The sequence below is a fragment of the Peromyscus maniculatus genome, chromosome 8, assembly GCF_049852395.1.
Source record: "Peromyscus maniculatus bairdii isolate BWxNUB_F1_BW_parent chromosome 8, HU_Pman_BW_mat_3.1, whole genome shotgun sequence".
NCBI classification, from domain to species: domain Eukaryota; kingdom Metazoa; phylum Chordata; class Mammalia; order Rodentia; family Cricetidae; genus Peromyscus; species Peromyscus maniculatus.
Genome location: NC_134859.1, coordinates 57,506,155 through 57,531,049, shown reverse-complemented (window position 1 = coordinate 57,531,049; position 24,895 = coordinate 57,506,155). Strand labels below are relative to the sequence as shown.

Genomic DNA, 24,895 nt, shown 5'->3' with positions numbered 1-24,895 from the left:
CTACTAGATATTTAAAAAAAAAAATCTTTTTTAATGCCATAGTAAGCAAAATTAGTGAGTCTGGAGACCCAGCCAGTGGCCTGACATGTGGACAGGACTGACGCCATCACCCGCATTTCCCTCCCTAGGAGTGCCTGGAGTTTGCTGTCTTTACTGCTAGAGGCATAATGGCCAGAGGTTCTGCAAAGGACAGAGGCCACCACTCTGGGTGACTGGTAGGTGCTCAACACACTGAAGCTGGGATCATGATAGTATTTTGATTAGCTGCCTGCCCCCCCCCCACCTGTCCTTTGGCTGTCCCCAACCTGCTCCTTCGCTGCCACTGCACCTGCCCTTGGCTGTCCCCCACCTGCTCCTCCAGAGCCTTCTGCCGTCCCGGCCCTGAGCTGTCCCCCACAGCCCCTCTGCGTCCACCCGGCCTGCGTTGCCACGGCCGCCTCTGCTAGCACTCTCAGCCACCCAGCCCCCTCCGCGGGCTAACCCAAGGACTTGGGTCCTGAAAGCCCTATGGCCATAAACAGTTAATGTGATGATTGCATTTAGCCACATTCCAATAGCTTCCTCCCTTTAATCGCTTTGAAAGTGTTTCAGATTCCTTTCCTACGTGACTGAAATCAAAGTGGCACCTGCGAAGGCAGGAAAGGCTGCCTGCCAGAGCGAGGTGGAGATGTAAAACAGACAGGCTTTGATGGAGAGAAATTATGTCTTTCTTAATTCCTTTTACCCTATAATTACCTGGTACAACCACGTGGCTCCACAGCAAAAATAACTTGCCACATAAAGGGTGTTGTCTATAGAGAACCCTGGTTCAAGTGCTCGGGGACAACCCATGTGGGAGGCTCCCACACAGCCTTGCTCCAGGCATCTACAGCCCCTTCCTGTCTCCAGCTCCTCAAGCCACCACTGGGCTCCCAACCACCAGGGGGGCAATCCCAAAGCTTCCACTGCACCTCATCCTCCTCCCAGCTCTGCAGCTGGACCACTTCCTGCCCACACCTCTCCTGCCCTTGACCTCCCTATTGCCTTCCTCCTTCCTGCCCGAACATCAACCTCCTAGGAGCCTCTCCCTCCTCCCACTGAAGCTGGATCAATCAGTGTCTCTGCCTCTTCTCTCCCCCACCCTCCCACCCCCCTCACCCCACACCCCACCCCCTATCTTGCCAGCTCTCTCTCAAGCCTTTCCTCTGCTTCCTTCCTGGTTTCTGCTCCCATTGTTCTAGACCAGAGACAGCCCTGAAGATTCCGTTATCTCGGGGACTCTAGCAGAATGGAAAGTGCCCAACTGTCATCCGCTGAGGCCAAACCTGCCCCCACCCCATCCTGATTTCTCTATCTCTGACTAAGGAACCCCTTCCGAGGCTTAAACCCCAGAACATTCTCCACCCTGTCTTTCTCCTCAGGCCAGTGTCCCAATCTAATGCCACCCACACAGGAGTTATCACAGTGCAGCTGAAAGGCCCTCACAGGGACCTTTGTGTCACAGAGACCCTAGTTCAGACCCTGCCTCTGAGCTGCAGGTTATGTGCCTTTGGGCAAATTGTGTCCTTATTTGTAAAATGACAAGGCCAATTCTTATCCCTTAGTATGGTTTTGAGACTGACTTACAGAGCAGATGAGTGCAGTGGACACAGGCTCCCTGTGCCCCCTGCTCCACCAGCAATCCTGTGGGCGAGGAGCTCACTGATGTGGGGAGGCATTCATTTCAAACCCTCGTTGCTAAATCTTTAACAGCTGAGACCCCAAGCCTCTGTTTCCTCACTGTTCTGTGGGAATAGAAGGTTTTAACAAGGCTAATTGGCTCAGTGGGTAAGAGTGCTTCCTGAGCACCATGAGGACCTGAGTTTGAATCTCCAGCACTTACATTTAAACAAACAAACAAACAAACAAATGGCTGCATGTGTCTGTAAACTCCAACACTGGGACAGAGACAAATGAATCCCAAGATCTTGCAGGCCAAACTCTCACTGACCCTGGACATTCAGCTCTGCCCCTCACACTTCTGGGTGCAGCTTCCCCCACTTAAATATGGATTTTGTCATATCGGAACCGTCAGCCCAGTCAAAATTGGGAGCTTCTAGTTCTGAGAGAGAAAAACCTTGTCTCAAGGCAATAAAGTGGGAGATGATAGAGGAAGATGTCTGACCTTCTCCTCCTCTGGCCTCTGCTTGCAGATACAGGGGCGTGTGCACTGGTACACACATGTACATGCAACATACACCACACACACACATGTGCACACATGCTTGCACACACACATGTGCAGATTTCAGAACATACTGGGTGGTTCCTTCCCTTCCCAGCCCCTCCTTTCCCCCTTACACTCCTGACTCCATGTCTGGCTCATTCTTAATCTCTCCCCAGCGTCTGTCATTCCGCTTCCCACCACCTCACAGTTCATGAGCCATCCTTTCATGCCTCCTGAAATGGCGTCATGGCTTACAGGACCGACAAGTGTGTTGGAGAGCTGAGCTGGCAGGATAAGAATGGCACAAGATGGTAGCCATAGAGCATGATACAATTCACAGCCCGATTTGGAAAATTTCCCACAGGGTAGCGTCAGCCTGCCTGGGAGTTTGGACATCTCAGTTCCTGAATTATTTACGGTCTGTGACGTTTTCCCTTAAGAAATGGCAAAAGGGTGATCATCTGGGTCACGACCACACAGAAGAAGGCAACAAAATCCTAAATTCCCATCTGCAGCCTCTCTGCGGGACAACTGAGCAAGCAGAGCTGAGGTCCCGAGTTGCAGAAGGTCCCAGGTGTCCCCTCATGGGGACAGTCTGAAGAAAGCACTTAGCAAAGGCTTCACCCTGTCCAAGATGGCTGCGGTGCTTCAGGCCGTTCTCCTGCCAAGTCCCCTTTTAGACAAAAAAAAAAGAAAGAAAGAAAGAAAGAAAGAAAGAAAGAAAGAAAGAAAGAAAGAAAGAAAGGAAGGAAGGAAGGAAGGAAGGAAGAAAAAAAAGAAACCAGAAACCAAGATTTACACATTTTTTTCTCAGTGACCCTGGCCACTCCTCCCCACCCCTCATGCTTCTGAGTACGGCTTCTCTTAACTGGGAGTTCAGTCACTTCAGGACTTGGAAGTGTGCCAGGAAACCCAACTTCTTTGCAGAGGCCGTTGGTAGGGCAGGGCATGAAGAGCCAGACCTATGAGGGGAGGCTGGCTTGACCCAGCAGAGGAACCAGAACATACAAGGTTCTCCCAACCAGCCTGTAAAGAACAGGAGCACTCAAAAACACATCCAGGTCTGGGACCGACTTGTCCATGCCCCAGGGACTAGGAAAAGGGAGAGAGACTTAGTAAGTTGCTACACTTTGCGGTCTCCCTGATAGATCCCTGTAATTGCTGTCTTCCAGACGGGGGACTGTCTGTGCCAAGGTAAAGTGGGGCTATGTAGCAAAATAAAAGGACATTAGACATGAGCTGAAGAGGAACGAGAGGTTACCATCTTCTCAGGAAGGCATAAAAGCACGGGGCTGAGAAATGAGGGTGCTGGAGTTTTCCGAGATGGTCCCAACACCGTCTCTCGGCTCGTCCACTAGGAGGCGCTGCAGTGCCGCAGGAGGTGGAGTCTATGTCTCCCTAGCGAATCCAGGCTCACTAATGTTTTGCTTTGACCAATAGGATCCAGTTGCAGTGATGCCTGTGCCTTAAGGTCGTAGGCGACCTTTAAGAGATCTTGCAATTTCTGGTTTTGAGGTCTTTCTGACCTGAGATTGCTAGGAAAAGAAAATGTTCCTTCAGCAGCTGTAGCCGTGAAGCCATGGCTAACTGTAGCTGACTTTACAGCCTGATTCTGCACTAAACTGCGAGACTTTGGGGGAAAATGTTGCTGTCTTCTGGACTTCTGGTCCTGTGATAACATTAAGAAAGTGAAACCAGGTAGGGTGTTGCATGTTTATAATCGCAGACATTGGAATCAGACTAAGGCAGGGGGATGGCAAGCTTAACTACAGCTTGGTAAGAGCTCTATCTAATTAAGGGAGAGACTGAAGGAAATAGAAAAAAATGTTAGCTTTAGGGCTAGCTTAGCAGTGGGATCCTGGCTCTGTCACGTATAGTTGTGTGACCTTAGACAAGTTATCAGGTAACTTCTCCGAGCCTCGTTCCCTTCATCCCTCATAGGACAATTCCTGACTAGATTTCTGAAAGGGTGTAGTGCTCAGTGGACAATGGGTCCTAGATAAATAGCATCACCTTCAGGGAGACTGTATTAAGCCATGGACTTTGGAGTCAGGTCATCTGGGTCCCATAGTTCCTTGCACCACTGTCTAGCAGTGTGGTCTGGGGGCTGTGGGTGGGATTAAGACCTGGTCATTAGACGCTGCATCTCTAACAGGGGAGGTGGTTACAGTCACATTAGTTCAACGTGTCAGGTAGAAGAAACCTACAGACTCTAGATGGGCAAAGTGCTAAGAGCTGTGCCAGGCACACAATGGATGTCCTGATTGTATGATCTCTGTGGGACATTTTATATTGTAGAGCCCATTCTACCGCAGCATCTTTGACCTTTACCGGGTCAAGCACGGGATTGAAAAAGCCTGTGGTGCTTCACCAGGCCACCTAGCCCAAAGTCCCAGAGCTGCCAGACAGCAGAGGAAGGATGACAGCTCAGATCTGCACACTCCAGGTTCCAGGTGGGAAGGTGCAATCCCACCTCTTTTACTACGTGTCTGGACCTGCACTGGGCTCTGGAGCTGCAGGGAGGCATGAGCCCTTGCTACACTCTCAGGTGGAGGTGAAGACATAAGTTGGGTTGTAGTCTGCATGGAGAGTGGGGCAGGAGTCAGGTCCTAGAAAGTAGAGTGTAGGCTCCTCAGAGTTGGATCTTCAAACACTAGCGGGGTGGGACCATGTGTGTGAAGAGCTTTAAGTGAGATTGGAAGGCACACAGTGCAGACAAAAGCCCAGGGCAGGGTCTCATAACCTAATGCCAAGAACAGGGTGCAGGTAAGAAGACAGAAGGAGGGTAGGATTTCTTTCTGTCACACATGGTACCACGACAGCTTCATCAGGATGACAGTGAAGATCCAAGCCAGGGCCGGGGACATCACCATGCTTTTGGTCATCAGTGCCTGTGGGCAGAGTCACAGACCCCCTCATGCCCTTGAAGATGCTCCCCAAGCCTTCCTTGGAAAGGACAGGACTATTGTGGAAAATTAGTTTAAGGTGTATTACATTCATTTATGCTATGGAATATTTGTTTAATGATGCAAAGATGTCTTGCATTCTTTTATGTTGCTTTTGTTTAACTCTATAAAGCTATGTTACTTTGCCTGTCTAGAACACCTGATTGGTCTAATAAAGAGCTAAACAGCCAATGGCTAGGCAGAGAAAGGATAGGCAGGGCTGGCAGGCAGAGAGAATAAATAGGAGAATAAATCTAGGCTCAAGAGAGAGGAGTGAGGAGCAAGAAAAGGAGAAGGAGAGGAGGACACCAGGGGCCAGCCACCCAGCCACACAGCCAGCCTCAGAGTAAGAAGGAAAGAAAGATGTATCAAATAAAGAAAGGTAAAAAGCCCAGAAGCAAAATTCAGTTAAAGAGAAATGGGATAATTTGAATTAGAAAAGCTGGCTAAAAACAAGTCAAATGAAGGCCTGGCATTCGTAAGTAAGAATAATGTGTATTTATTTGGGAACTGAGTGGCAGGCCCCCAAAGGGTTAAAAAAAAAAACTACACAGGAGGGAGAAAGCAAGTTGGTCCTCTGCATCCCCCCCTACACCAGCCCAAACCTTACCATAGACCAGCTCTATGATAGCAGTTCAATCTAAAGTGCCTCCTACAGGCTCACATTTTGAACTCTTGTTCCCTGGAGTTTGGCTGGTGGCAGCAGGTCACAAGTTGGGGGTGGGTTCTGAAAGATATGCCTGTCCCTGGTCCCCACCTTTGCCAGTCTATTGTGAGGTAAATAGCCTATGTTCACGCTGTCATAAACTGAAATCCTTCCAAAACCGTGAGCGAAAATAAACCTCTTCTCCCTGAAGCTGATTCTGTCAGGGCTTTTGTTGACAGTGACAAGAAAAATGACTGATGGACCTATACTGAGCCCCCAGGAGCCAGCTCTGAGGCACAAATGAGTAAGATTTGAATTAATTCAAGGCATTAATAGCTAAACCTCAAATCCAAAAACATTGTACATGGTTTGAAGGATGCTTGAAGGTCACGTGGTCTGGTTTAGCTCCATCTATTGGTGAACAGTGGAGGACAGAAGTGAAAACAACTCAGTCCAAGATGTGGAGGACCCTTGAGCCTCCCAAGGGTGACTGTGTGAAGGGTGTGGCTCTTGCCCAGGCTTTGGTGTTGGGATGTGAGTGGACCCATCACCCACAGGACCAAGCCTTCTCAGGACAGCTGAGTGGGCACATTTACCTGCTCCACAATCCTTTGTTGAAGGACTCAAATAAATCACACATCTCGACAAGTATGTGGCCTATGGGAAAAATCCATCTGGGCTCTTTGAATTCTCATTTCCAATGATCCTCAGGAAGTTATTGGGAAAATCAAAACACTGTGTTTCCAAGTGCTGCTCAAGACTCACCAAGTTCAAATGCTTGCCATAAATCCAGAATGCAAAAGGCGTTTTTCACAGGTTTACTGTTCCCCAACTGACAATAATGCCATATTGACCGACTTCAGGGGTGCCCTGGGAGTTTGGAAAAACCAGCCAAGCAAGCAAGCTATTTAGCTGGGAAAAAAAAAAGGGGGAGGAGAAAGTTTGTGAACTTGACAGTGCTGTTAAAGTTCACAGCGTCTTTATCCGTTCTGACAGTACTTTTGCAGCTCTCTGTGTAACACTGGGTGTTAGGTAGCTCCCTCTCCTTACAGCTATGGCCTCCGGCTCCAGCATCACTTCCCCAGTCTGTCCTCCATGCAGCTGCCAGGGCCGTCTTTCCAGAACACAGATCAAATGTTACAGCTCAAAGATCACTGCACCTTCTGTACTGTGCTTCAAAGAGACTGTGGTGGTCGTCAGACTTCTACAAAATGCCCCTCCCTACCAGTGCCAGGAAAAAAAATAATTCTGGAAGTTAAGATCTGAGAATTCTGGGAGATACAGACTTACAATCCTTCATGCAACAAGCCTTTATTGGGTCCCTACTATATACCAGATCCTGAAGATCCAGCAATGGAAAAAAATAATAAAACAACTGCCTTCAAGGGGGAGAAGGTTAACAGAGCCTATTTGTAAGGAAGAGGTATATCACATGTCAGACAGCCCTGGGCAAAGCTTCAGTTCCTGGATGATGATGGCAAGACCAGGTTATCCCAGGCCAGAGATGTGGAGCAAGAAGCAACGTGTCTCCCTCCTCCTTGACACCCACAGTGCCCCACCCAGTCACAGCTGCCCTGGAAGTGGACAGAGTATCATATGACATGTGCTTTGAGATGTCCTTGTCCCCTCAATTTAACCCAGTACAGCTGCGCCATAGTGAGACAAAACAAAGACAGGAATTCTCCTCTAGCTCTGCCTAAGCTGACTTATACCTTGACATAGGAAAGTCTTCTAAAAAATGGGCATCTGTTTCCTAGAGAAGTAGAGGGCAAGGAAATCACAAGTATCACTGTGTTAGCCTGGGCTGGGGAGCTTGGCTGAGTGTGAGAGCGGTGGGCTGGGAGAGATGGATTTGTGTGGAGACCTAGAACCTTCTCATCAACCTGGTGGAGCTGGCAGAGGGGATGAGGGACTTACATGACAAAATGGACATTGAGGAGGCAGGTCTTCTGGGGAGCATTAAATATAGGGGGCTCAGGACCTGGGTTTAAAATCCACTCATGTTTTCTGTAGTTCTGTGCTGAGGCTCAGTTTCCTACCTGAGTGCTCCCGAAGAGCACTCCTGGCTGCTGTGGCAGAGAGAGGCTGTGAGTGGCGAAGGAATTAAGACAACGGTGTTTATACTGTAGCTTCAGGTGTGGGACCTCAGGAGTGTGGGTCCCTTGTGCTGGCACAGAGTCTCCAATACACACGTCACAGCTGCACAGACTTTCATGGACGTCCTTCAGTCCTTCTCTTTGTGTCTGTCTCCCTGTCACAGCCAAGTTCCCGTCCTTTTGTGTCTCTACAAAACTCGTCTGTTTTTAGTACTGGCATGTGGGGAGGGGGTGTTTGAGTGAGGGGGCTGCATGCATGTTTCTGTGTATTGTGTGTGTCTATCTATGGCTGTGACTCTATGTCTACGTTTTCTTGTCTTTCAATGTTTGTTTCTGCCCTGGATTTCTCTGTGTCCCTCTCTTTCTTCCTCCTGTCTCTGTGTTTCTTTGTGTCCCTCTCACGGTCCTTTCTCCCTTTCTCACGCCTCAGAGTCAGAAGTGACCCTGCTGACTCTCACAGTTTGTTATAAGGAAAACACTGAACAGTCGTTCCTTGCTCTTGCCAGGAGCCTGACAGCTGGAGCAAACAATGAGAAATTCAGAATTAATTGGACGCTGATTATTTGCCAGGGGGGAAATGCTGATATATATATACATACATGAAACAAAAGCCAACCTAGCAACGGTGACTACCGCTGCACATAGCAACAAAGCAGTTCTAACGAAGCGTGACAATGGCAGCCTGGAGCTCATAGCGGCTAGTGCACACTGAGAGAAAGGAAAACCAAAGCTCAGGCTGCTCAGGAGCCAAGGCAGCTTCTGTGGGGACACTCCACAGCCTCAGGAACTCAGCTACCATCACCTGGAACCTGCATGTGGAAGGCCCAAAGATGCGACCCTCACGCTCCACACACGGAACCCTCCATTCATGCATTTGCCATGGAAACAACTGGAAACAGCAACCTAGGTACAAGGGAAGCAGACAAGAGCCAGATTCAGTCCCCATGCTCAAGTGATGGCCAGTTTGGGCTGGAGAGGAGAGTAAACAGATGAGGGGCTGCAATACTTTAGCAGAGTTGCAGCATCAGCAACCACAGAGCCCAGAAGAGGGGGCACCATCTTCTGTCAGAAAAGTGGGTAAAATGGATAAGAGGAAGATGGAAGGACAAGCATGAGAGCTGAAGGAACAGCATGCACTGCATGGGAGAAGGCAGGACCAGCAGGTCAGAGGGTCAAGGACCTGGCTCCAGATGGATCCTCAGGAGGTTGATAGTCACCGTATGACCCAACAGTTCTCTTCAGTTTGCACCAGAGAGTTAAACATGAGGCTTCAAAGTGTAGTCATCACCAACACTGTCCATAACAGCAGAGGTTGGAAGCACCCAAGTGTCTGTGGACTGATGAATGGATGAACAAAACCAATATGCCCATGCAACAAAATATTATTTGACCATAAAAATGAATGCAATATGGATAAAGCTTAAAACCAACATGGATGAACCAGGCAAACATCATGGTCAGTGAAAGAAAGCAACTATAATACCACATCATGTGATCCTGTCCACATGAAATGCCCAGAGCACAAAAGTCTCCAAGAACAGAAAGATTAGGGAGAGAGTAATGGAGAAAGATCAGATTTATTTTGATGAAAATGAAAATGTCTTGGAAATGAACAGAGGTGATAGGCAATGGCTACCTACACACAGTGGGAAAGTATGAGATGCCCCAAAATCATGTGCTTTAAAATAGATAAAGGATAATTTTATGTGATGCAATTTTACTCCAATAAAAGAAAATAAAAATAAAGGAGGCCAAGGATGGGAGGCAGTGGGAGATGGAGTTGCCGAGGTCACAAGTACTTCTGGCTTTGCCTTAGGGATGTTGAGGTACCTTTAGATGCTCAACCATAGAAGTGGCCTCACAGAATGTTTCAGGTCACCTCAAAGGCCACAGACAGAAGGGACTTGTGTGACCCCGGCAATGGCTGTGAGAGCCAGGACTGAGGTCAGATGGGAACAGTTCAAGAAGAGTCAGAGGAGAAGTGAGCAGGTAACAGGTGCATTGTGGGGAGCAGGAGAAAGACATGGACAGTAGCTTAGACTAGAAAAGCCCCTTGGGAAGGGGAAGGCAAGACCTCCAAAGCCCTGCTTTGACATCTATGGGAGAGGAATGCAGGGACATGCCTGGGGTCCTTGTGCCTCTTTACTGGTGTTCAGAAGAAGGTGTTGTGTCCCATCACAGCAGTACATTCCAGCAGAAGCGTCTGTCCCAGAGCTTTCTATTTCCACCAGGATCCTTTCCAGGGCTGAGCGTTAAAGACCCCCTTTAATTAGCTCCATCTCAGTGTGTGGTGTTGGACGTTATCTCTACCTCAGCTGGCTCCTTTCCTTTGCTTCTCGCTATTGACTTCCAGAAACTCTGCCAGCCACATTGCGGCTCTGATTAGAGGTTCATAAAAAGCAAGGCAAGGCTTTCTGAAGCCCAGAGCCCAACCCCTGGAGAGCAGAATAAAGGCTGCAGTGTGGGTGCTGGCTTGACTGATCTGACAGCGTGCCTCTGTCTCTATGCCCCAAACTGGTCCCAAGCCACACACGCCCCTCCCTGACTTTGACTGTGACCAGCTTCCCTGAAGGAACTGGCATAAGATAGGCCAGAATTGAGGCTGGTAAAGACTAGAAACCCAGACACCTGAACAGAGAGTCCAGGCAGGTGGGCAGGGGCCTAGGACAGAGAGGTACCAGTGGAGGACGCTAGAGTGCAGAGAGGGGACCCTGGGGTGCAAGGCAAGCTGGTCATTGTCCAAATGAACCCCATATGCCAACATCTGCATCATCCATGTGCCAGATTCACCATGGCTTTGTCGTTTCATGTGCACACCAAGCCATTTATCCCGTCAGACAGTTATGTCTTAGCAAGTGCCTGCTCTGTGCTGGCAACAGTGCCTTCACTCAGCAGAACACAATGGGGGAAGATCAAAACAGAAGTAGACTAGGATCATGTGACAAGCAGCTTCCAGGCACCCAGAGGAACTCAGACATGCATAGAATTTGAGATCAGACCAAACTTAAAAGGCCTGGATCTTTAGAAGAACTGGATGCTGACTGAAGACTAAGGATGGGGACCCTGAGAAGGGGCCACAGCCATGGGAACATGGCATAGCAAAAGACCCTGATGGGAACACTTGTACAAGTCACAAGTGCACCAGCAGAGAGTCCTGATTCTGCCTCCTCTAGCAAGGATGGGGTGGGGCACTCGGAGCCTTGCTAGCTGGGTCCAGGACTAATCCGGAACACTCCGAAGTAGCTGAGTCTGCAGTGGAGCAGGGGCTGAGAGGATAGGGCCTGAGTCTAAGGGGTCTACCCTCCACCTTAACTTGGACAATGCTGCAGCTTCATCCTCTGGCCACCCATTGTGGGCCATACAGAGACAGCCAGGGACCAAATGTGGGTCTGGAAGCTACCAAAAGCAAGCTCTTTGATGGGGAATTCAATATAGTCAGAGAATTCTCTATTAGAAATTGTCCATTTTTAAAAACTTTTTTAAGAGTATTTGTTGCAACTGGAAATAAGTGAAGTCAGTCTCAAAAAAGAAATATCATGTTTTCTCTCATCCGCGGGTCTAGACTTTATGGGTTCCTAAAAGCACGTATGTACGGATAATGGAAAGAAAGAGCCAAACTGTCTAGGGGAGCAAAGGAGACTAATGGGAGGGGGTAAGGAGGGGGGCAGTAATACACTCAAAATACATTATATACTTGCCTGAAAATGGCCTTCTGTCACATAGTATAATAACATGTAAGGTCTTGAGTTTTTTCGATGACCCTTGTCTGTCTGTCAGGTACATGGTGAGTGTCCAGTGCCCATCTGTAACTCATAGTCATTAAATCTAGGTGTGAGACTGAATACTGGCTGCTTCACTGTTGCCCTCTCTAGCCCAGCAGCTGCAGCTAAGAGCTCCTCCCTTCTCCCAAGGTCCCCCACAGGGGAAAGAATCACTGAAACCACACAGGTCACTTGCCTATTTATGGCCACTCTTTGGGCTGAGCCCCGAGACACCTCTGAAAGTGGAGAGAGGTGCTTCCCTTGCCACTAGACTGAGAGAAGAGCCCAAATTCATCTGGCCAGGAGAAATGGACATAGATGAGGAGGAGCCTCTACCCGTGTAATATACAAGGAAGGGGTCGGGAGCTTCATCTGGCCCAGGCCTCTACTATCCTGTATGCTTTGGACATAGCCTCATGAGCTATCCCCCAGCAGTGGGGTCTCATGCCCCCACAGACTCTGCAGAGTAAGGAAGCAAGGGACAGAGAAGAGAGCTCCCCAAAACCTTATGCTTCCTCTTTAAGCAAATCCCCAGTTCCCAGACAAGCCACCACAACACTCCCCAGTAGCCAGAGGACCAGCCCTTGCCACATATGTTGCTGGTCAAGGGGAGATGAAGGGGACGTTACAATTCAGGATGTCTCAAGGAAACTATAGGAAAGGTCACTGTGGAAAGAATTATAGAGATTAAAAGAATTCCCAGGTCTCCCGAGGTCGCACCTGCACCTCAGCCTCCCAGCTTTTCTCTTTAATCATCAGTGTCTAATTCTGGAACATAACATTACAAGCTCATTGATAATGATGGGTGATTTACTGAAGGAAGCCCGGCCCTAATTAAGAGCAGAAGAAGCTGACACTGCTTTTTGACTTCCTACTAAAGTCCGGCAAGGAAATTACCTGGTTCTGCAGAGCAAACAACACTGGCAGACATACAGTGGGCCCAGGTTACCTGATGAGTATGTGCTTGGCCATATTAATATGCAGAGAGAGTTGCTTCGAGTGTTAGCAATTTACTGGTAATTGGGACATTGACAGGCACCTTGGAAAGCGGCTGACCTGGTGCCTGAGCACAGAGCTGCATTATCTGTTCTTAGAAGACGAAGACATGCAGGCAAAAGCCTCAGTAGCTGCCTAGGGTCAAAAATCAAGGGTCAGGCTGTAGCTAGATTTTCAGTCTTCGATGAGAGTCAAAGGTCAGATCTGACTCAGTGTTCAGCCTATGGCTAATGAGAGGTGAATTCCAGCCTGGGATGAGGGACCAAGACCCAAGCTTAATCTCCATTAGGGAATCAGAGTCAGGCTGAGTCTCCATCTGGCACTCAGGCTCCTACTGAGCCTCCCTGCCTCCTTTTCATGGCCCAAAGCAATCTTCTGTGTTTCTCACCCTCTCTACTTCTTTCCTCTGACTATGGACGCTGAAGCATTGGAGACTGACCTCCAACTCTGGACTGTGCAAAGGTGCCTCTTAAGGAATTTTCAGATAGAGGCTCTGCCTACTTGTGAGCTGTGGTGTCCGCAGGACATGCTGTGACCCCCCCAAGAGGGAGACAATGGAGGGCAGGTTGGGTTGAATAGCTCCCACTAAGAAGTACCACATTCCATTGCCCTCCTCCTACCTCCCCCCCTACTCTACCTGTCAATGTGGTACTGTGAATCTTGGCAGAGCAGCCACTGGGTCATGCCAGAGGGTCAGCATGAGTGACAGGCTTTTCTGATGCCACCCCAGGGTGGTCTTCTCAGGAACCAGCCCTTGGTACCCAAAGCAGACAAAATGCTAGGAGTAGAGTTGATCCTGCACCCAGTGTTATGAACCCATGTTTCTCAGTGGGTCTCTCTAGGGGGTTCCAGCCTGAAAGTGAGCAGGCTACCATACCCATGCTGCAGCCCTGCGGGGTGATGGACCATCCTGCTTGCGGGGGGTGGGGGGTGGGGGGGGGTGGGGGGGTGGGGGGTGAGGGTGGGGAGGGTGGGGTGGGGTGTGTTTCTCCTGGGAGAAAGCTTTCAGTGCTGACATTTTTTTTTTTTTTCAAACTGGGAGGGCTGGTTACAACAGAGTCCCTGAAACCTTAGTTCACCTAGTTCCTAGGAACCATGTCCTGAACTCCCTCTAGCAGCCACCAAAGCTTCAGACTGGGACAGAGATGTCAGGTGTGTTGATTTCCAGGTGTGTTTGCAGGCAGATGTTTCTGCATCTAGATGGAATTAGAGACGTTCCTTGGTTTGTTTTGATTTGGAAATAGTATTGACTTTAGCAATTGGTGCTCAGCAATAGCCCTGATAGCTGAGGCCTTTTGCCAGGAAGCTGGTTTTCACTCTCTGGTAACAGTAAACAACAGCAGTGCCGTTGTTTTCACAGCAGCTAAAATGTATGGAAAGGTTGTTACCTGCCCAGTATGTGGTTAGGTCCTGTGTTCAAAGTTACTGGCAATCCTCAGACTGGATGAGGAAAGTACTATTATCAGCCCCAGTTACAAATGAAGCAAGGAAGGTTAGAGAGATGAAGTCACTCACTAAAGCCAAAGAACAAAGGAGTGGATGACTATCCAGACAGCTCCCAGTGTCCCCAGGTGGCATGGACTGCCTCTTTGTATGACGGAGAATGTGGCCCAGCTTCAGCTTGAGCCAGCCTGTAATTGCATCAAATGGTGCCAATCTCAAGGTTCTAGATCTCTAGTCACACAAGGATGGAGGAGCTTGTACAAATCAAAACTTGATGTCTGCTGGAATCCTGCTCAGAAAGCCTTTTCCCTTGCCTGTAAATTTGACCAAATCCCTACTTTCTCCTCTATCAGGTTCAGAGTGTCAGGTCTCACGCTGGGTTCTTGACCATTTGGCATGAAGACCACCAATTGACACATGCAACCACATAAACCCAAAACGTCCTTACAGCAAAGTACACCATCATTCAAGTGAAGAAGTGGCTTACAGAACAGGAAAAAAAGCTTTACCAGCTACACATTAGACAGAGGATTGATATCTAGAATATACAAAGAACTCAAAACTAAACATAAAAAAAAATTGGAAAATAGGCCATGGAATTAAACAGAGAGTTCTCAAAAAATGAGATATAAATGGCAGAGAACTATTTCTTTAAAAATTTTCAACATCCTCAGCAATCAGGGAAATGCAAATTAAAACTACTTTGAGATTTCATCTTATCCAAGTCAGAATGGCTAGGGTTTTTAAAAATGATGGAAAATGCTGTGCTGGGTGTGGAGGGAAATGGACACTTATTCATTGCTGCTGGGAGTACAGGCTGGTGCAGCCACTTTGGAATTGAGTGTGGATGTTCCTCAAAAAGCCAGACATAGGTCTTCCACTGTTGGGGGTAAACCCAAGAGTCTCCCTTCCCTGCAGAGACCCCTTCTAATACAAGTTCATTGCTGCTCCATTCACAATTTCCAGGAGATGGAAATAGACTAGATGCCCATTAGTGAATGAATATATGATTAAAATATGATACATTTATACGTGTGATGTTTGTCTTTCTGGGTCTGGGTTACCTTAATCATAGTGTTTCCAGCTCCATCCGTTTATCTGTGAATCTCATAGTTTCATTTTTCTTAATCTCTGAGCAATATTCCCTTGTATAAACGTATCATATTTTTATCAGCCTATTCTCCCACCACACTTACAATGGAATATTGCTCAGAAAGATGGTAAGAGCAGTGGTAGATGACCCCAAGAAGATGGTTTGTGGACACTATGGGGGCAGTTCCACGTCCACACAGATGTTTTGACAGCATGCTCAAGACTGGTGCAAGATCAAGCCAGATGAAATCTGAGCATGGAGAGGGGAGGTGAATACAAAATCCCACCTCTACCTGAGGAGCAACTGGAAAGTGATTGCCACTGAGAAAGAGAGTTAATTCTTTTAAGGTGCAATTCCTGGTCAGTCTAGCATGCTCCTTTGGACACACACCTAAAAGTATGTAGGAAACACTTGTGGTACTCAATGTTTTGTTTTTGTTTTTTTTAATGAGAACACACCTGGAAAAATGACTCAGCAGTTAAGAGCATGTGGTGCTCTTGCAGAGGATCCGAGTTCAGTTCTCAGCACCATGTCAGGTAGCTCACAACTTTCTGTAATTCAGGCTCCAAGGAACTCTGACACCTGTGGCCTCCATGGGCACCTACCTATCACACATGTACACACATATACACACATATGCATAATTTTTAAAAAAAAGTTTTAAAAACTGAGAACACAAAATTGGGTGGATATGGAACAGGAGTGGGTCTAGGGAGAGATCTGGAAAAAGAATGAAATGATCAAAATAAAACGTAGGAAATTAATAAAAAAATAATAAAATAAAAATCAGTTGAAGAGTAATGATGAGGATACCCGATGTAGACCTTTGGCCTCTACACGTAAAAAATAAAATAAAATAAAGAGGGCCTGGAGACATGGCTCAGTGGTGAAGAGCACTTGCTACTCTTGCAGAGGAGCCAGGTTTGGTTACCAGCACCCGCATGACAGTAGTGACTCCAGTTCCAGAGGATCTGACACCCTCTTCTGACCTCTGTGGGCACCAGACACACATTTGGTGCACAGACATGCTCGCCGGTGAATCATTCCTACACATAAAATAAACACATTTTTAAAATATTAAAACGAACGAAAACAAAAACCAACTTGAACTCATGTTACCCACCATCTCCTGTCATTGCCCTTTCAGATGCAGCCACAGAGCCTGCAGGGTGGGGGCAGCTACCTGACTGCCAGGTGCCTGCAGGGTGGGGGCAGCTACCTGACTACCAGGTGCTCACAGAGCCTGCAGGGTGGGGGCTTCTACCTGACTGCCAGGTGCTCACAAAGCCTGCAGGGTGGGGGCAGCTCTAGTGTCTTCCTGCCATTCTCAAAGAGTGAGTCCACATAGGAATCAGTTTGGAGAAACAGAGGTTCAGTCAGTTCAGGCTGAAATAACCACATAATCCCTTGCTTTATTTCCTTACTGCTTCTAAATATCTGTGGCCGAGGCTGTGAGCACCCTGGTGCCCTCTTGAACCCTCCTGTCGATGGCTTTGTCTTCTGGAGCTTCTGAGGACTCAGCCCCCTTGTGCTCCCCTCAGACACTGTGGCAGGAGCTGCACGGTGAGTCCCAGGCCTCCTCATCCCTCTCTTGACACATTTAAGAATGTTCTATTTGGTCTCCTGGAGCTCCCAGGAGGACACAGCTGTTGCCCCTTGGAAACTGTCTAGGTACCACACTTGGTTTGTCCCCTTCCCACCCCCACCTCCTACCCCTTGTCTCCCTTCCTCAACCCTACCTGAGATCACCTCCCAGGTACACAAGGGAACTCAGGTCTGTGTCTCAGCATCTCCTTCTAGCAGAGTGCTAAACAGAATAATGTTTGTGGACCAAAATAGAAAACTTTTAAAAATACTTGATTTCCCTTATCGAGCCTTGTAGTGACCACCTATGATATACCAGGTACTCTACTATAATTGGAAATGAAAATGAGCAAGATGATCTCTGGCATCACGAAGTTTAAAATCACCTGTATCTTGTGAACTAGAACACCTTTGTTGCTTTTATATGTATGTGCAATTTCCAGTCTTGCAATAGCATTAATATATACATATGTATCTTGCCAGATAATTTGAATCAGTGTTTATCTCATTGTATTAGAAGCATTTTCTTGTGTCTCTAAATTGCCCTTCAAAACATGAGTTTTAATGGTGCTGGATGTCTCCCCCTATGCACCACCATTATTTTGCCATTTCCCAACAGTTTTCAGTGTTTCATGATTACAGATAACACCATGATAAAGCTTAATGAGATTCCCAGCTAGGCTGTGATACAATCATGTGAACATTCCAGAAAAAAATTACCCTGCTGTTCCTGCAGAGGCTGATTACAGGATGATGAAAACAGGGAGACACGTGTGAACCAATAGGAAAAATCCAGGTCATTGAGGGTGAACCCCAAGTCAGGACTGACTAGAGATGAAAGCTGCAGGACTGAGGGACCTCCCCTACCTCCACTTCACCTCTAGTTATGAGCTTGGGTTCTGGTCCCTTCAGCCACACCGTATTCCCTTTGACTTGCCTACTTAGTTGTCAGAAAGGAAACACCTATCCCAACCCTCCAGACTCTCCATGAGACCTGGTACAGGTTTAGACACCTATTAATGAGATGTCTTCCCTCCATTAGTAGAATTAATTGAGGGGACATGATGCTTCCTGAACCAGCCATTAGGATTCAGAAGCAGTAGCAAGCCACCTAGGAAGGTGATGGATGACTAGGAATCATCCCTAGAGCCTCCGATGTGGATGGAGCTGGTCATGTCAGAAGGAACAGACTTACCTTTTTGGTGAACCCAAGGCATGCCAGTCATCTCCACTCTGGCTATAGACACTTCACATGTCTATAGTCTTGGCCAGGAAATGGCTCTGGGCAGACCTCAGTAGCAATATAGAGAGTGGGAAGTATCCCAAACTATCTCCAGGGTGGTGAGAGAGAGCCTAGGCAGGAGCAGATATTATAGAACCTTTTTTCAGGGAAGGAAGGGAAGGCAACCTTGGGCAGAAGGTGAGCATGTAAAACCCAGACTGAGGAGAGATGGCCTTTCAGGACCTAAGGGGATTTTGTCAAGAGCAGTAGTAGCAGCAGAGTCGCAGTTCAGAACCCCCACCCCCCAGAGCAGCAAAGAACCTCTGCTCACCAGCTCTGCCCCCAGGCCCTGTGTTGGTGCTAGAGACAATGGAGAGCAAGACCAGGAGCTAGGCCAGCATCCACAAAGCCATTATGTTTATTGACAGAGTAGAGGTGATTGACAGACAAGTCTTGGGTCCAAGAACAGACAAGAGTCCTTTCCTGTTCTGGTGGTCTCTGGTCTGTACACGCATTTTAACAATATTTCAAGTAGCCCAGGATCCAGGGCCGGAACCTCCTTTCTCTCCCTTATGCTCTCCCATTTTACTGTGGTTCCCACTTCATGAGTGTGAGAACTGAGGCCCAGAGAGGTTAAGTTAACCAGCCAAGTATGCAGCATTCTTCTCTACCTCCTCCTAAAACACTGGTTCTCAACTGGTATCCATGGCTCTGTTTTTAGTTTTGGGAAACATTGAGCAATTTTAGGTGTCATTTTTAGTGATCACAGCTGGGGGAAGGGTGTATTACTGATGTCTAGTAGGAGCAAGATGAAGGATGTTGCTAAATGCCTCTGGTGTGTGACAGCCTTTCACTCCGGGAAATGATCAGTCAAGGTGTCAGTACTGGGGCTGGAGAGATGGCTCAGAGGTTCATTAATACTTGTTGCTCTTGCAGAGGGCCCGGGTTTAGTTCCCAGCATCCACAACATGTAGCTCACAAACACCTGTAAGTCCAGTTCCAGGGAATCCAATGCTCTGTGCTGGCTTCAGAAGGCACCTGCACATACATGATACACATGCACACACATGCACAGAAAATATTTTTTTTTATATTCAGTATGTAAGATTTTTTTCCCTTTTATTTTATTTTACAATACCATTCAGTTCTACATAACAGCCACGGATTCCCTTGTTCTCCCCCTTCCTGCTCCCCTCCCCATCCCCCCAGCCCACCCCCCATTCCCACCTCCTCCAGGGCAAAGCCTCCCCCAAAGACTGAGATCAACCTGGTAGACTCAGTCCAGGCAGGTCCAGTCCCCTCCTCCCAGATTGAGCCAAGCGTCCCTGCGTAAGTCCCAGGTTTCGAACAGCCAACTCATGCAATGAGCCCAGGACCTGGCAGGAATGAAAAATTTAAAATAAGTATTTTTTGATGTTGGTAATATGGAGGCTCACAAACCCTGGACTAGTGTACCCTAAACATCTACGCATAGGGATTCAGTTCTCATCCTGCCACTCTAAAGAGTTTACCTGAATTAACAGCCCATCTGATTGGGGAATCAGTCTCTCAACCACTGGATTTGGCCAAGACTAAAGGAGGCCAGCAAGATGTGGGCAGTCTTGCAACTAAAGCATGAGCCCCAAAATACATAGGGGCAGAGAGGGGGTAAATGTGGGCATAAGAGGAATGGGAGACAGTGGGGAGGACCATCTCAGAACAGCTCTCCCTCCTCCGAAGCTCCATCAGCTCCTGTAGGGATGCAGAACATAAACAGCTCCTGAAGCCGCTTGCCCTCCCCCAGGACAGCTCTGAACTAATATTTGCTTTAGCAAATGGCTGAGCTGTTCATCTCCTCTGGCGACTGGGATTTGTTTTCCTCTCAGGAAATCACTGAGGTTCTAAATTTGAGATGCTGACATCTGGAGGACCAGAGTCTCCTTTAGGGCCCCATGCACAGGGAAGCAGGGCCTAAGATGACGGGGCAGGAGCAGAGGCAAGCATTGACGAAACTGCCTGAGGTCCTACTGTATGCTGGCTGTTGTATATGTTGCTGCATTCACAAGAGCCCTGAAAGGAAGGGGTTTATTTCCTTCCTTGTTTCCAGGAACCTATTCCAAGGTCAAACTCCTGAGGGATGTTGAAGGGATTTGAACACCATTGGAGGCCCATATGTACACCAAGGTCCCCACACGTACAAGTTAGGGCTATACTAGCACAGCTGGCTGGTTGCCGGCCTTGGGGACCTCTATGATGAGACAGAGACAAGTCAGCTGGCCACTGCAGAGTATGGTGGCACACTCTTGTAATACTGGCTCTCAGGAGGCAGAGGCAGGAGGAGCTAGAGTCATGTGGAACTCAGCAGATGTGAATCCTGCAGGGAATATCTATACTGAAAGTCAAGAAACTATTCAAATGACCCAAAGCTGCAATGATTTATCAGAACATGAACTTGGATGTTCTTGAGGTCAAGTTTCAGGGTTATTTGGAATTATTGTTGATGATATTACATGACATCAGGGCTTTTTTTTTTTTTTTTTTTTTTTTTTTTTTTTTTTTTTATTCTACTTGACTTCTTCAGGTCTCCCTTGTGGTATCAAAATGGCTGCAACAGTTCCAAGTATGCATTCTCTATCCCACCACCTGAAGGAAGGATTCCAGCCTTTATAGATGTCTCAGGCCAGTAAGGAGCCTCCCATCTCCTAACCGCTGGTCACATCTCAATGGCCCAATTTGAATAACAGGGCATTTTAAACCAATGTCTTCACCTAAGGAAAAACCCTACAATGATTGGCATAAGCCCAGGTTAGGTGAATGTGATTCTGTAACAAAAATATCAGGAAGCTTATGGAGTAAAGAGAAGCCAGTATCAACTCTTAGCATCAATGTTGGGATTGGCACCCTAAATCAACATGGCTGTTACACATCATCACTTTACCTGCAAGTGAGGGATGATGGAATGTTGGGAAAGGAACCACTAGGTCTGCCACAAGCAATAAACAAGCTAATTGGAGCAGGGCCAGGAGTTGGGCATCTATATAGTGTGTATAAGAATTATAACTCATAGACCAGTGGTTCCTAACCTTCCTAATGCTGTGAACCTTTAATACAGTTCCTCATGTTGTGGTGACCCCCCAACCATAAAATTATTTTCATTTTTTTTTGCTACTTCATAACGTAACAGTTTGTTACTTATACGAATCATAATGTAATTATCTGTGTTTTCTGATGGTCTTAAGCAACCCCTGTGAAAGGATCATTTGACCCTCCCCAAAGGAGTCACGATCCACAAGTTGAGAACCACTGCTCATGAAATTAAAAAAAAAAAGGAGCCGGGTGTTGGTGGCGCATGCCTTTAATCCCAGCACTCGGGAGGCAGAGCCAGGCGGATCTCTGTGAGTTCGAGGCCAGCCTGGGCTACCAAGTGAGCTCCAGGAAAGGCACAAAGCTACACAGAGAAACCCTGTCTCGAAAAACCAAACCAAACCAAACCAAAACAAAACAAAAAACCAAACAAACAAACAAACAAAAAAGCATCACTGAGGCTGTATTTACATAAATCAAGCATCCCTAATTTTAACATCTGAAATCCTAAATGCCCAATCTCTGAAACACTGTGAGTGTCAATATGGATGGCCACAAGTCGAGCATTCATACCTGACATCAAATGATGGGTCAGACTCTACACACAGGGGCACCAAAATATCATGTACAATGACCATTAAGTGGTACATATAAGATGTGAATGAAATACAAATAAATTTGGAGAGTAGACTTGGGTCTTCGCTTCAGGATCTCGCATTATGTAGAGCACAACTACTTCTAAACCTAAGGGAAATTAAACCCCAACATTCTACCTCCAAGCATCTCAGATAAAGGCTACTTCTCCTATACAATAAATGCATGAATAAACGAGGGAAAGGGAAAGAAAGGTTTTCCTTAGATACAACACAAGAGATGTCAAATACCTTGTGAATAACTTGGTGGGCATGGCATACCAATGATTAATGTTCCCAAAGGACAACTTGTCCAAGTGTCTCCTGATAAGAAGTGATAAGGGGGCATAATGTCACTTTGGTGGTATTTGTACCCAAAATGCTTAATTTGAATTAATCATGAACAAAAATCAGGCCAACACAGCTTTGAAGACAGACTACAGTCAGCTGCCCACTGCAGGGTATAATAGCATACTCCTGTAATCCCAGATCTCAGGAGGCAGAATCAAGGAGGAGTGCAAGTTCAAATCCAGCTTGAGCTACACAATGAGACCTTGACTCAGATAATGTGGGTGTGCCTTTGAAAGCACACCAGCCCTTATCTCTTTCCTCCTTTGCTTCCTGATTCATGAGGTAAGTTAACTCCTGCTATGTGCTCCAGCCAAGACATGCTGCCTCCACACAGATCCAAAGCAATGGGGCCTGTCAACCATAGACTGGGAACTCCCAAACTGTGAGCCCAAATAAACCTTTCCTCTTTGTAAGTTAATTACCTCAAGTATTTCATTGTAGTAGCAGAAAACTGACTAGTAAAGCAATACTCTTCTAAAGTGTTAGGGCACAGAAGACAAACCAAGGCTAATTAAATAAAACCAAGAAGCTGTGACAATGAAATGTCACACAGGATCTTGAACTGGACTCTAGGCCATAGCAAAGGCATTAATGGGACCAGCAAGAAATTCGAGAAAGGTCTACGGTTTAGATAATAGTACTGCATGAATGTTAACTGCCTATTCATAAAATGGCCCTTGCTCATGTCTGATGTTAACATTTAAGAAATCTGGGTGAAGGGTTTATGGAACTACTTTATTCTGTCTCATAAGGGCTGTTTTTTTTTTTAAGTCCAGAAATGTTCCAAAATTGAAACAATACAATTTTTTTTGCAATAGAAACTTCCTTTTAAAAGTGTATAATAGTCAAACTCAAGTTGTTTGTTCTATAGTATCATCATTTAATACTCCTCCATCATACCCACAGCTTTAACACAATGTGTGACAGTGCCTCAAGGTGGTGGTCTGACACATAGGCATGTTCCAGGAGACCCGAGAGTGTGACACTCGTACTGATTAATTTTCATTGACAACTGGATTGGACTGAGGATCTCCTAGGGCATTGGTGAAGCACACACCTGGGTCAGAGGTGCTTAACTATGAAGGGAAGACCCACCTCTAACATGGAAGACACCGTCCCACACACACACAGGCTGTGCACCTGAGCTTGAAGGTGAAAAGAAGAAAGCCAGCTCGTACAGAGCTCGCCTCTGGTTTCTGGCTGCCATGGTGTGAGCCACTCTGCCCTACCCCACCTTCTCCCGAGGAGGGGAGTGAGAGGAGGGTGCAGGGTACAGGAGAGAGAAGAAGAGAGAAAACGATAAAAGTCTCAATCAAAAAGGAAGTAAAATGATGGGGGTCAGGGAGGTGCCTTCTGAAGGATTGTTGAGATTTGGCCAGAGACTCCGTGTTTCTCTCTGGCCTGCCAGGCAGGGTTTTCTAAAATGTGAAAGGGCAGGAGAGAAAGGAAGACAAAAGACTTAGAAAAATTGGTGAAGGGAAGAGGTGTACGTGGAGGCTAGAGGAAGCTAAGGGGGTAGGAAGGGAGGCCCTGAGAGGAGAACTCATGAGACAGGCAGAGAGGGACAGTGGCTTCTGTTAACTACCAGCATAGACAGGAGCCACAGAAAGCTGGGAGGGAGGGAGGGGGATGAGGGTGTTGGCCAGGATGGTCCCAGGCTGTGGGGTTCCTGGTCTATCAAGCATCTCTCTCAGCATCAGTGGGAACCAGCGCCGTCTCTAAGAAGCCTAGGGTCTGGGACACCCCCTACAAGAGTAGTGATGGCATCTGCAGGTCCTTAAAGATAGGTGTGGGGATTCAGCTTCTCTGGGGGGCCCCTCACTTGCTCCTCCAGAAACAGAGGGGTGAGGTGCCGCCTTCATTTCATGACTTCCTTCTGTAACCAACGTTTCTCCACACAAATCTGTCTGGCACTTATTATTTCTAAAAAGAAATGTATCAGAATTAATTTTATTTTGAGAATTATCTGAGAATTTCACAGCAGCTCTTGGGAACATCGGTAGGCTCCTAGGGGAGTTGCAAACGAGACTGGAAATCCTTCCGCAGCAGACACAAGCCATCTGCTAGCTTAGAAGAATGACTTCCTCTGCCACCTGAAGGGGTTCAGACCCCCAGGGATATCAGAGAGGCTCTGAATGGCCAGGTTGCCTCTAGAGGTGAGCACCAGGATGATTGTCCTGGTTCAATGCTTGGCTGTGGCCTGAGTCACACTTGGCTGTGGCCAGGCAGAGCCCACACTGCGGTCAGGCCACAGAGTCACAACTTCCAAGAGGAATCCCTGTCTAGCTTTGTAGACTCCCATCATCCCTGGGATCCATGCCCTCACCCAGGATCACATCACCTCGCTCGGCTTGCTTCCTTAGACCACCCAGTCAGGTCCTTCTCTGGGTCCATGGCCTTCCTTCAGCCACCCACCTCCCACACATGCTGTCATTTTGCAAAGATCAAGTTGCCAGTGTGAGAATGAAAACGGGGGTGCTATCCCCAACGGAAGTTCAAGGTCATGGTGTGTTTGGCTTTGATTCTTGGCACACCAGCCAGAAGGTCTGGACTCCCACAGCCCTGTGACTGATCTGCTCTGAGTAGTATATGTTGGGGTGTGCATTGGAGCCTGGAGCAGCACCAGGGGCAGCACCTGGGGCAGCACCAGGGAAGGAAGCTTAGATCCATGGCTGACAAAGGGATTCCCACACATGGATTGCTCTCAAAGGAAGCTTGCCCACACCACCCTAAACCCTTAGCAAATTGTGCTTCACATGCACATAACCTTGTCTCACTGGGGTTCTGGAGACATGTGGGGTGAACCCTGGCTAGTTTAGGTGATATCTAAAGAGACAATCCCAGAAAGGTGAATGACAGAGCACAGAGGTGTTATAGG

The 24,895-nt window shown here is 47.5% G+C and overlaps 1 long non-coding RNA gene across 1 annotated transcript in view; it reads right to left on the bottom strand.

Annotated features, from left to right (window-relative positions):
• The window catches only part of LOC143266902 (uncharacterized), a 73,141-nt gene extending 67,292 nt beyond the window's left edge, over positions 1–5,849 (bottom strand). The window contains exon 1 of the long non-coding RNA XR_013041724.1: positions 5,741–5,849. This is a non-coding gene — a long non-coding RNA (uncharacterized LOC143266902). The remainder of the gene's footprint in view (positions 1–5,740) is intronic.
• Between the last annotated feature and the right edge of the window lie 19,046 nt (positions 5,850–24,895).